This window comes from Oncorhynchus keta, chromosome 24, assembly GCF_023373465.1.
Source record: "Oncorhynchus keta strain PuntledgeMale-10-30-2019 chromosome 24, Oket_V2, whole genome shotgun sequence".
In the NCBI taxonomy this organism is placed as follows: Eukaryota; Metazoa; Chordata; class Actinopteri; order Salmoniformes; family Salmonidae; genus Oncorhynchus; species Oncorhynchus keta.
This window is the reverse complement of record NC_068444.1, coordinates 12,247,099-12,259,765: the sequence shown is the minus strand read 5'-3', so window position 1 is coordinate 12,259,765 and position 12,667 is coordinate 12,247,099. Positions and strand designations below refer to the sequence as shown.

General features: G+C 40.7%; 1 long non-coding RNA gene across 1 annotated transcript; it reads right to left on the bottom strand.

Annotated features, from left to right (window-relative positions):
- Positions 1–8,472: 8,472 nt before the first annotated feature.
- Positions 8,473–11,891, bottom strand: LOC127911493 (uncharacterized). The gene is made up of 3 exons (XR_008078732.1): positions 11,491–11,891; positions 10,807–10,920; positions 8,473–9,476 (listed from the first exon to the last, which is right to left on the bottom strand). It is a non-coding gene; the product is annotated as an uncharacterized LOC127911493 (long non-coding RNA).
- Positions 11,892–12,667: the final 776 nt, after the last annotated feature.

Sequence of the window (12,667 nt, the reverse complement as noted above, 5' to 3'; positions counted from 1 at the left end):
CCCTCCCTGTGTGTAAGAAACACAACACACTGGTCAACCAAAGACCCCTCCCTGTGTGAAAGAAACACAACACACTGGTCAACCAAGACCCCTCCCTGTGTGAAAGAAACACAACACACTGGTCAACCAAGACCCCTCCCTGTGTGAAAGAAACACAACACACTGGTCAACCAAGACCCCTCCCTGTGTGAAAGAAACACAACACACTGGCCAACCAAGACCCCTCCCTGTGTGTAAGAAACACAACACACTGGCCAACCAAGACCCCTCCCTGTGTGAAAGAAACACAACACACTGGCCAACCAAAGACCCCTCCCTGTGTGAAAGAAACACAACACACTGGTCAACCGAGACCCCTCCCTGTGTGAAAGAAACACAACACACTGGCCAACCAAAGACCCCTCCCTGTGTGAAAGAAACACAACACACTGGCCAACCAAGACCCCTCCCTGTGTGAAAGAAACACAACACACTGGCCAACCAAAGACCCCTCCCTGTGTGAAAGAAACACAACACACTGGTCAACCAAAGACCCCTCCCTGTGTGAAAGAAACACAACACACTGGCCAACCAAGACCTGTGTGTAAGAAACACATTGGCCAAACAATAGCGTTCCTTGTGTGATTTTTTTTGTGGCTAAACAGCATATAGCTAAACGTGGTGGGGAGGAGACTTGATGCACATCATCAGTGATGTAATTTGAGGTCATTGGGTCTTTCAACATCATACACCCCGTCGCCCAGGCGACCCAGCCGACATTGATCAAGCAGTATGTCTGCTTCCCCCACGGATCATTCCTCTTGATCCACAGCCACCTACAGGCCCTTTCAGCTGCCTCCGTGGCGGTGTTGATGGCCTTCCTCCCAGCGGCCCCGATGATGCCCAGTAAGGGTATAGGCCCTGTAGATCGACCAGCCAACCCTCTGCTGCTCACCACGTCAGGCTCACACCTTGCTCTCCAACCCTGCCTGCGGCATTTCATACTTCACCCTCTTTTCTTTCGTTGGCCTCCTCAATGCGGTCCTCCCAAGGGATGGTGAGCTGCGATAAGACCTGATTACCTGCTTGGAGGTTTCAGAAAACCATTCAAATCAAATCAAAGTTGATTTGTCACATGCTCCAAATACAACAGGTGTAGTAGACCTTAAAGTGAAATGCTGAATACATCAGGTGTAGTAGACCTTACAGTGAAATGCTGAATACAACAGGTGTAGTAGACCTTACAGTGAAATGCTGAATACATCAGGTGTAGTAGACCTTACAGTGAAATGCTGAATACAACAGGTGTAGTAGACCTTACAGTGAAATGCTGAATACATCAGGTGTAGTAGACCTTAAAGTGAAATGCTGAATACATCAGGTGTAGTAGACCTTACAGTGAAATGCTGAATACAACAGGTGTAGTAGACCTTACAGTGAAATGCTGAATACATCAGGTGTAGTAGACCTTACAGTGAAATGCTGAATACAACAGGTGTAGTAGACCTTACAGTGAAATGCTGAATACAACAGGTGCAGTAGACCTTACAGTGAAATGCTGAATACAACAGGTGTAGTAGACCTTACAGTGAAATGCTGAATACAACAGGTGTAGTAGACCTTACAGTGAAATGCTGAATACAACAGGTGTAGTAGACCTTACAGTGAAATGCTGAATACAACAGGTGTAGTAGACCTTACAGTGAAATGCTGAATACAACAGGTGTAGTAGACCTTACAGTGAAATGCTGAATACATCAGGTGTAGTAGACCTTACAGTGAAATGCTGAATACAACAGGTGTAGTAGACCTTACAGTGAAATGCTGAATACAACAGGTGTAGTAGACCTCACACTGTAATGCTGAATACAACAGGTGTAGTAGACCTGACACTGTAATGCTGAATACAACAGGTGTAGTAGACCTTACAGTGAAATGCTGAATACAACAGGTGTAGTAGACCTGACACTGTAATGCTGAATACAACAGGTGTAGTAGACCTTACAGTGAAATGCTGAATACAACAGGTGTAGTAGACCTCACAGTGAAATGCTGAATACAACAGGTGTAGTAGACCTTACAGTGAAATGCTGAATACAACAGGTGTAGTAGACCTTACAGTGAAATGCTGAATACAACAGGTGTAGTAGACCTTACACTGTAATGCTGAATACATCAGGTGTAGTAGACCTTACAGTGAAATGCTGAATACAACAGGTGTAGTAGACCTTACAGTGAAATGCTGAATACAACAGGTGTAGTAGACCTTACACTGTAATGCTGAATACATCAGGTGTAGTAGACCTTACAGTGAAATGCTGAATACAACAGGTGTAGTAGACCTTACAGTGAAATGCTGAATACATCAGGTGTAGTAGACCTTACAGTGAAATGCTGAATACAACAGGTGTAGTAGACCTTACAGTGAAATGCTGAATACATCAGGTGTAGTAGACCTTACAGTGAAATGCTGAATACAACAGGTGTAGTAGACCTTACACTGTAATGCTGAATACATCAGGTGTAGTAGACCTTACAGTGAAATGCTGAATACAACAGGTGTAGTAGACCTTACACTGTAATGCTGAATACATCAGGTGTAGTAGACCTTACAGTGAAATGCTGAATACAACAGGTGTAGTAGACCTTACAGTGAAATGCTGAATACATCAGGTGTAGTAGACCTTACAGTGAAATGCTGAATACAACAGGTGTAGTAGACCTTACACTGTAATGCTGAATACATCAGGTGTAGTAGACCTTACAGTGAAATGCTGAATACAACAGGTGTAGTAGACCTTACACTGTAATGCTGAATACATCAGGTGTAGTAGACCTTACAGTGAAATGCTGAATACAACAGGTGTAGTAGACCTTACAGTGAAATGCTGAATACATCAGGTGTAGTAGACCTTACAGTGAAATGCTGAATACAACAGGTGTAGTAGACCTTACAGTGAAATGCTGAATACATCAGGTGTAGTAGACCTTACAGTGAAATGCTGAATACAACAGGTGTAGTAGACCTTACAGTGAAATGCTGAATACATCAGGTGTAGTAGACCTTACAGTGAAATGCTGAATACAACAGGTGTAGTAGACCTTACAGTGAAATGCTGAATACATCAGGTGTAGTAGACCTTACAGTGAAATGCTGAATACAACAGGTGCAGTAGACCTTACAGTGAAATGCTGAATACATCAGGTGTAGTAGACCTTACAGTGAAATGCTGAATACAACAGGTGTAGTAGACCTTACAGTGAAATGCTGAATACAACAGGTGTAGTAGACCTCACAGTGAAATGCTGAATACAACAGGTGTAGTAGACCTTACAGTGAAATGCTGAATACAACAGGTGTAGTAGACCTTACAGTGAAATGCTGAATACAACAGGTGTAGTAGACCTCACAGTGAAATGCTGAATACAACAGGTGTAGTAGACCTTACAGTGAAATGCTGAATACATCAGGTGTAGTAGACCTTACACTGTAATGCTGAATACAACAGGTGTAGTAGACCTTACAGTGAAATGCTGAATACATCAGGTGTAGTAGACCTTACAGTGAAATGCTGAATACAACAGGTGTAGTAGACCTTACAGTGAAATGCTGAATACAACAGGTGTAGTAGACCTTACAGTGAAATGCTGAATACAACAGGTGTAGTAGACCTTACACTGTAATGCTGAATACATCAGGTGTAGTAGACCTTACAGTGAAATGCTGAATACATCAGGTGTAGTAGACCTTACACTGTAATGCTGAATACATCAGGTGTAGTAGACCTTACAGTGAAATGCTGAATACAACAGGTGTAGTAGACCTTACACTGTAATGCTGAATACATCAGGTGTAGTAGACCTTACAGTGAAATGCTGAATACAACAGGTGTAGTAGACCTTACAGTGAAATGCTGAATACATCAGGTGTAGTAGACCTTACAGTGAAATGCTGAATACAACAGGTGTAGTAGACCTTACACTGTAATGCTGAATACATCAGGTGTAGTAGACCTTACAGTGAAATGCTGAATACAACAGGTGTAGTAGACCTTACAGTGAAATGCTGAATACAACAGGTGTAGTAGACCTTACAGTGAAATGCTGAATACAACAGGTGTAGTAGACCTTACAGTGAAATGCTGAATACAACAGGTGTAGTAGACCTTACAGTGAAATGCTGAATACAACAGGTGTAGTAGACCTTACAGTGAAATGCTGAATACAACAGGTGTAGTAGACCTCACAGTGAAATGCTGAATACAACAGGTGTAGTAGACCTTACAGTGAAATGCTGAATACAACAGGTGTAGTAGACCTTACAGTGAAATGCTGAATACAACAGGTGTAGTAGACCTTACAGTGAAATGCTGAATACAACAGGTGTAGTAGACCTTACAGTGAAATGCTGAATACAACAGGTGTAGTAGACCTTACAGTGAAATGCTGAATACATCAGGTGTAGTAGACCTTACAGTGAAATGCTGAATACAACAGGTGTAGTAGACCTTACAGTGAAATGCTGAATACATCAGGTGTAGTAGACCTTACAGTGAAATGCTGAATACAACAGGTGTAGTAGACCTTACAGTGAAATGCTGAATACATCAGGTGTAGTAGACCTTACAGTGAAATGCTGAATACAACAGGTGTAGTAGACCTTACAGTGAAATGCTGAATACATCAGGTGTAGTAGACCTTACAGTGAAATGCTGAATACAACAGGTGTAGTAGACCTTACACTGTAATGCTGAATACATCAGGTGTAGTAGACCTTACAGTGAAATGCTGAATACAACAGGTGTAGTAGACCTTACACTGTAATGCTGAATACATCAGGTGTAGTAGACCTTACAGTGAAATGCTGAATACAACAGGTGTAGTAGACCTTACAGTGAAATGCTGAATACATCAGGTGTAGTAGACCTTACAGTGAAATGCTGAATACAACAGGTGTAGTAGACCTTACACTGTAATGCTGAATACATCAGGTGTAGTAGACCTTACAGTGAAATGCTGAATACAACAGGTGTAGTAGACCTTACACTGTAATGCTGAATACATCAGGTGTAGTAGACCTTACAGTGAAATGCTGAATACAACAGGTGTAGTAGACCTTACAGTGAAATGCTGAATACATCAGGTGTAGTAGACCTTACAGTGAAATGCTGAATACAACAGGTGTAGTAGACCTTACAGTGAAATGCTGAATACATCAGGTGTAGTAGACCTTACAGTGAAATGCTGAATACAACAGGTGTAGTAGACCTTACAGTGAAATGCTGAATACATCAGGTGTAGTAGACCTTACAGTGAAATGCTGAATACAACAGGTGTAGTAGACCTTACAGTGAAATGCTGAATACATCAGGTGTAGTAGACCTTACAGTGAAATGCTGAATACAACAGGTGCAGTAGACCTTACAGTGAAATGCTGAATACATCAGGTGTAGTAGACCTTACAGTGAAATGCTGAATACAACAGGTGTAGTAGACCTTACAGTGAAATGCTGAATACAACAGGTGTAGTAGACCTCACAGTGAAATGCTGAATACAACAGGTGTAGTAGACCTTACAGTGAAATGCTGAATACAACAGGTGTAGTAGACCTTACAGTGAAATGCTGAATACAACAGGTGTAGTAGACCTTACAGTGAAATGCTGAATACAACAGGTGTAGTAGACCTTACAGTGAAATGCTGAATACAACAGGTGTAGTAGACCTTACAGTGAAATGCTGAATACATCAGGTGTAGTAGACCTTACAGTGAAATGCTGAATACAACAGGTGTAGTAGACCTTACAGTGAAATGCTGAATACATCAGGTGTAGTAGACCTTACAGTGAAATGCTGAATACAACAGGTGTAGTAGACCTTACAGTGAAATGCTGAATACATCAGGTGTAGTAGACCTTACAGTGAAATGCTGAATACAACAGGTGTAGTAGACCTTACAGTGAAATGCTGAATACATCAGGTGTAGTAGACCTTACAGTGAAATGCTGAATACAACAGGTGTAGTAGACCTTACAGTGCTGAAAGGTAGAAATGCTGAATACAACAGGTGTAGTAGACCTTACAGTGAAATGCTGAATACATCAGGTGTAGTAGACCTTACAGTGAAATGCTGAATACAACAGGTGTAGTAGACCTTACACTGTAATGCTGAATACATCAGGTGTAGTAGACCTTACAGTGAAATGCTGAATACAACAGGTGTAGTAGACCTTACACTGTAATGCTGAATACATCAGGTGTAGTAGACCTTACAGTGAAATGCTGAATACAACAGGTGTAGTAGACCTTACAGTGAAATGCTGAATACATCAGGTGTAGTAGACCTTACAGTGAAATGCTGAATACAACAGGTGTAGTAGACCTTACAGTGAAATGCTGAATACATCAGGTGTAGTAGACCTTACAGTGAAATGCTGAATACAACAGGTGTAGTAGACCTTACAGTGAAATGCTGAATACATCAGGTGTAGTAGACCTTACAGTGAAATGCTGAATACAACAGGTGTAGTAGACCTTACAGTGAAATGCTGAATACATCAGGTGTAGTAGACCTTACAGTGAAATGCTGAATACAACAGGTGCAGTAGACCTTACAGTGAAATGCTGAATACATCAGGTGTAGTAGACCTTACAGTGAAATGCTGAATACAACAGGTGTAGTAGACCTTACAGTGAAATGCTGAATACAACAGGTGTAGTAGACCTCACAGTGAAATGCTGAATACAACAGGTGTAGTAGACCTTACAGTGAAATGCTGAATACAACAGGTGTAGTAGACCTTACAGTGAAATGCTGAATACAACAGGTGTAGTAGACCTTACAGTGAAATGCTGAATACAACAGGTGTAGTAGACCTTACAGTGAAATGCTGAATACAACAGGTGTAGTAGACCTTACAGTGAAATGCTGAATACATCAGGTGTAGTAGACCTTACAGTGAAATGCTGAATACAACAGGTGTAGTAGACCTTACAGTGAAATGCTGAATACATCAGGTGTAGTAGACCTTACAGTGAAATGCTGAATACAACAGGTGTAGTAGACCTTACAGTGAAATGCTGAATACATCAGGTGTAGTAGACCTTACAGTGAAATGCTGAATACAACAGGTGTAGTAGACCTTACAGTGAAATGCTGAATACATCAGGTGTAGTAGACCTTACAGTGAAATGCTGAATACAACAGGTGTAGTAGACCTTATAGTGAAATGCTGAATACAACAGGTGTAGTAGACCTTACAGTGAAATGCTGAATACATCAGGTGTAGTAGACCTTACAGTGAAATGCTGAATACAACAGGTGTAGTAGACCTTACACTGTAATGCTGAATACATCAGGTGTAGTAGACCTTACAGTGAAATGCTGAATACAACAGGTGTAGTAGACCTTACACTGTAATGCTGAATACATCAGGTGTAGTAGACCTTACAGTGAAATGCTGAATACAACAGGTGTAGTAGACCTTACAGTGAAATGCTGAATACATCAGGTGTAGTAGACCTTACAGTGAAATGCTGAATACAACAGGTGTAGTAGACCTTACACTGTAATGCTGAATACATCAGGTGTAGTAGACCTTACAGTGAAATGCTGAATACAACAGGTGTAGTAGACCTTACACTGTAATGCTGAATACATCAGGTGTAGTAGACCTTACAGTGAAATGCTGAATACAACAGGTGTAGTAGACCTTACAGTGAAATGCTGAATACATCAGGTGTAGTAGACCTTACAGTGAAATGCTGAATACAACAGGTGTAGTAGACCTTACAGTGAAATGCTGAATACATCAGGTGTAGTAGACCTTACAGTGAAATGCTGAATACAACAGGTGTAGTAGACCTTACAGTGAAATGCTGAATACATCAGGTGTAGTAGACCTTACAGTGAAATGCTGAATACAACAGGTGTAGTAGACCTTACAGTGAAATGCTGAATAAATCAGGTGTAGTAGACCTTACAGTGAAATGCTGAATACAACAGGTGCAGTAGACCTTACAGTGAAATGCTGAATACATCAGGTGTAGTAGACCTTACAGTGAAATGCTGAATACAACAGGTGTAGTAGACCTTACAGTGAAATGCTGAATACAACAGGTGTAGTAGACCTCACAGTGAAATGCTGAATACAACAGGTGTAGTAGACCTTACAGTGAAATGCTGAATACAACAGGTGTAGTAGACCTTACAGTGAAATGCTGAATACAACAGGTGTAGTAGACCTTACAGTGAAATGCTGAATACAACAGGTGTAGTAGACCTTACAGTGAAATGCTGAATACAACAGGTGTAGTAGACCTTACAGTGAAATGCTGAATACATCAGGTGTAGTAGACCTTACAGTGAAATGCTGAATACAACAGGTGTAGTAGACCTTACAGTGAAATGCTGAATACAACAGGTGTAGTAGACCTTACAGTGAAATGCTGAATACATCAGGTGTAGTAGACCTTACAGTGAAATGCTGAATACAACAGGTGTAGTAGACCTTACAGTGAAATGCTGAATACATCAGGTGTAGTAGACCTTACAGTGAAATGCTGAATACAACAGGTGTAGTAGACCTTACAGTGAAATGCTGAATACAACAGGTGTAGTAGACCTTACAGTGAAATGCTGAATACAACAGGTGTAGTAGACCTTACAGTGAAATGCTGAATACAACAGGTGTAGTAGACCTTACAGTGAAATGCTGAATACAACAGGTGTAGTAGACCTCACAGTGAAATGCTGAATACAACAGGTGTAGTAGACCTTACAGTGAAATGCTGAATACAACAGGTGTAGTAGACCTTACAGTGAAATGCTGAATACAACAGGTGTAGTAGACCTTACAGTGAAATGCTGAATACAACAGGTGTAGTAGACCTTACAGTGAAATGCTGAATACAACGGGTGTAGTAGACCTTACAGTGAAATGCTGAATACAACAGGTGTAGTAGACCTTACAGTGAAATGCTGAATACAACAGGTGTAGTAGACCTTACAGTGAAATGCTGAATACAACAGGTGTAGTAGACCTTACAGTGAAATGCTGAATACAACAGGTGTAGTAGACCTTACAGTGAAATGCTGAATACAACAGGTGTAGTAGACCTTACAGTGAAATGCTGAATACAACAGGTGTAGTAGACCTTACAGTGAAATGCTGAATACAACATGTGTAGTAGACCTTACAGTGAAATGCTGAATACAACAGGTGTAGTAGACCTTACAGTGAAATGCTGAATACAACAGGTGTAGTAGACCTTACAGTGAAATGCTGAATACAACAGGTGTAGTAGACCTTACAGTGAAATGCTGAATACAACAGGTGTAGTAGACCTTACAGTGAAATGCTGAATACAACAGGTGTAGTAGACCTTACAGTGAAATGCTGAATACAACAGGTGTAGTAGACCTTACAGTGAAATGCTGAATACAACAGGTGTAGTAGACCTTACAGTGAAATGCTGAATACAACATGTGTAGTAGACCTTACAGTGAAATGCTGAATACAACAGGTGTAGTAGACCTTACAGTGAAATGCTGAATACAACAGGTGTAGTAGACCTTACAGTGAAATGCTGAATACATCAGGTGTAGTAGACCTTACAGTGAAATGCTGAATACATCAGGTGTAGTAGACCTTACAGTGAAATGCTGAATACATCAGGTGTAGTAGACCTTACAGTGAAATGCTGAATACATCAGGTGTAGTAGACCTTACAGTGAAATGCTGAATACAACAGGTGTAGTAGACCTTACAGTGAAATGCTGAATACAACAGGTGTAGTAGACCTTACAGTGAAATGCTGAATACAACAGGTGTAGTAGACCTTACAGTGAAATGCTGAATACAACAGGTGTAGTAGACCTTACAGTGAAATGCTGAATACATCAGGTGTAGTAGACCTTACAGTGAAATGCTGAATACAACAGGTGTAGTAGACCTTACAGTGAAATGCTGAATACATCAGGTGTAGTAGACCTTACAGTGAAATGCTGAATACAACAGGTGTAGTAGACCTGACACTGTAATGCTGAATACAACAGGTGTAGTAGACCTTACAGTGAAATGCTGAATACAACAGGTGTAGTAGACCTTACAGTGAAATGCTGAATACAACAGGTGTAGTAGACCTTACAGTGAAATGCTGAATACAACAGGTGTAGTAGACCTTACAGTGAAATGCTGAATACAACAGGTGTAGTAGACCTTACAGTGAAATGCTGAATACAACAGGTGTAGTAGACCTTACAGGGAAATGCTGAATACAACAGGTGTAGTAGACCTTACAGTGAAATGCTGAATACAACAGGTGTAGTAGACCTGACACTGTAATGCTGAATACAACAGGTGTAGTAGACCTTACAGTGAAATGCTGAATACAACAGGTGTAGTAGACCTTACAGTGAAATGCTGAATACAACAGGTGTAGTAGACCTTACAGTGAAATGCTGAATACAACAGGTGTAGTAGACCTTACAGTGAAATGCTGAATACAACAGGTGTAGTAGACCTTACAGTGAAATGCTGAATACAACAGGTGTAGTAGACCTTACAGTGAAATGCTGAATACAACAGGTGTAGTAGACCTTACAGTGAAATGCTGAATACAACAGGTGTAGTAGACCTTACAGTGAAATGCTGAATACAACAGGTGTAGTAGACCTTACAGTGAAATGCTGAATACAACAGGTGTAGTAGACCTTACAGTGAAATGCTGAATACAACAGGTGTAGTAGACCTTACAGTGAAATGCTGAATACAACAGGTGTAGTAGACTTTACAGTGAAATGCTGAATACAACAGGTGTAGTAGACCTCACAGTGAAATGCTGAATACAACATGTGTAGTAGACCTTACAGTGAAATGCTGAATACAACATGTGTAGTAGACCTTACAGTGAAATGCTGAATACAACAGGTGTAGTAGACCTCACAGTGAAATGCTGAATACAACAGGTGTAGTAGACCTTACAGTGAAATGCTGAATACAACAGGTGTAGTAGACCTCACAGTGAAATGCTGAATACAACAGGTGTAGTAGACCTTACAGTGAAATGCTGAATACAACAGGTGTAGTAGACCTTACAGTGAAATGCTGAATACAACAGGTGTAGTAGACCTTACAGTGAAATGCTGAATACATCAGGTGTAGTAGACCTTACAGTGAAATGCTGAATACAACAGGTGTAGTAGACCTTACAGTGAAATGCTGAATACATCAGGTGTAGTAGACCTTACAGTGAAATGCTGAATACAACAGGTGTAGTAGACCTCACACTGTAATGCTGAATACAACAGGTGTAGTAGACCTTACAGTGAAATGCTGAATACAACAGGTGTAGTAGACCTTACAGTGAAATGCTGAATACAACAGGTGTAGTAGACCTTACAGTGAAATGCTGAATACAACAGGTGTAGTAGACTTTACAGTGAAATGCTGAATACAACAGGTGTAGTAGACCTCACAGTGAAATGCTGAATACAACATGTGTAGTAGACCTTACAGTGAAATGCTGAATACAACATGTGTAGTAGACCTTACAGTGAAATGCTGAATACAACAGGTGTAGTAGACCTCACAGTGAAATGCTGAATACAACAGGTGTAGTAGACCTCACAGTGAAATGCTGAATACAACAGGTGTAGTAGACCTTACAGTGAAATGCTGAATACAACAGGTGTAGTAGACCTTACAGTGAAATGCTGAATACAACAGGTGTAGTAGACCTTACAGTGAAATGCTGAATACAACAGGTGTAGTAGACCTTACAGTGAAATGCTGAATACAACAGGTTTAGTAGACCTTACAGTGAAATGCTGAATACAACAGGTTTAGTAGACCTTACAGTGAAATGCTGAATACAACAGGTGTAGTAGACCTTACAGTGAAATGCTGAATACAACAGGTGTAGTAGACCTCACACTGTAATGCTGAATACAACAGGTGTAGTAGACCTGACACTGTAATGCTGAATACAACAGGTGTAGTAGACCTTACAGTGAAATGCTGAATACAACAGGTGTAGTAGACCTGACACTGTAATGCTGAATACAACAGGTGTAGTAGACCTTACAGTGAAATGCTGAATACAACAGGTGTAGTAGACCTCACAGTGAAATGCTGAATACAACAGGTGTAGTAGACCTTACAGTGAAATGCTGAATACAACAGGTGTAGTAGACCTTACAGTGAAATGCTGAATACAACAGGTGTAGTAGACCTCACAGTGAAATGCTGAATACAACAGGTGTAGTAGACCTTACAGTGAAATGCTGAATACAACAGGTGTAGTAGACCTCACAGTGAAATGCTGAATACAACAGGTGTAGTAGACCTCACAGTGAAATGCTGAATACAACAGGTGTAGTAGACCTCACAGTGAAATGCTGAATACAACAGGTGTAGTAGACCTTACAGTGAAATGCTGAATACAACAGGTGTAGTAGACCTTACAGTGAAATGCTGAATACAACAGGTGTAGTAGACCTCACAGTGAAATGCTGAATACAACAGGTGTAGTAGACCTTACAGTGAAATGCTGAATACAACAGGTGTAGTAGACCTCACAGTGAAATGCTGAATACAACAGGTGTAGTAGACCTCACACTGTAATGCTGAATACAACAGGTGTAGTAGACCTCACAGTGAAATGCTGAATACAACAGGTGTAGTAGA